This window comes from Buceros rhinoceros, unplaced genomic scaffold (genome assembly GCF_000710305.1).
Source record: "Buceros rhinoceros silvestris isolate BGI_N320 unplaced genomic scaffold, ASM71030v1 scaffold21743, whole genome shotgun sequence".
Taxonomy (NCBI): Eukaryota; Metazoa; Chordata; class Aves; order Bucerotiformes; family Bucerotidae; genus Buceros; species Buceros rhinoceros.
In genome coordinates, this window is record NW_010405625.1 from 2,953 (window position 1) to 3,282 (window position 330).

Consider the following 330-nt stretch of genomic DNA (forward strand, 5'->3'; position numbering starts at 1 on the left):
CGTGCTGGGACACCAGAGAGCAGGATGGAACCACCCTGTGCTGCTGGGGCTCTGCCAGCCCCGACCCAAGAATGGTTCTGCTCAAAGGGGCAATGCTGTGAGCACCGGGGCACAACCGAGAGCCAAGGGCAGGGGTTGGGTGCCAGCCCTGGGAGCTCACACCAAGGAAAAGCCTTGCTGCGCTTCCCTTGTGTGGGATGGAACCTGGGTGCTCAGGCCAGGGGAGGTTCAGACCCAGAGCAGCCCCCCAGTCCCTCTCTGCCCCTGTCACCGGGAGGAGGACGTGGCCTGCATGCGGCACGGGCGGTTGGCTGGTGGTTGGCACTTCTG

General features: G+C 65.2%; 1 protein-coding gene across 1 annotated transcript in view; it reads right to left on the reverse strand.

Annotated features, from left to right (window-relative positions):
- Positions 1-330, reverse strand: part of LOC104491397 (transmembrane emp24 domain-containing protein 3-like) — a gene marked incomplete at its 5' end in the record, with an annotated part of 1,187 nt that overhangs the window by 454 nt on the left and 403 nt on the right. The window lies entirely within an intron of this gene.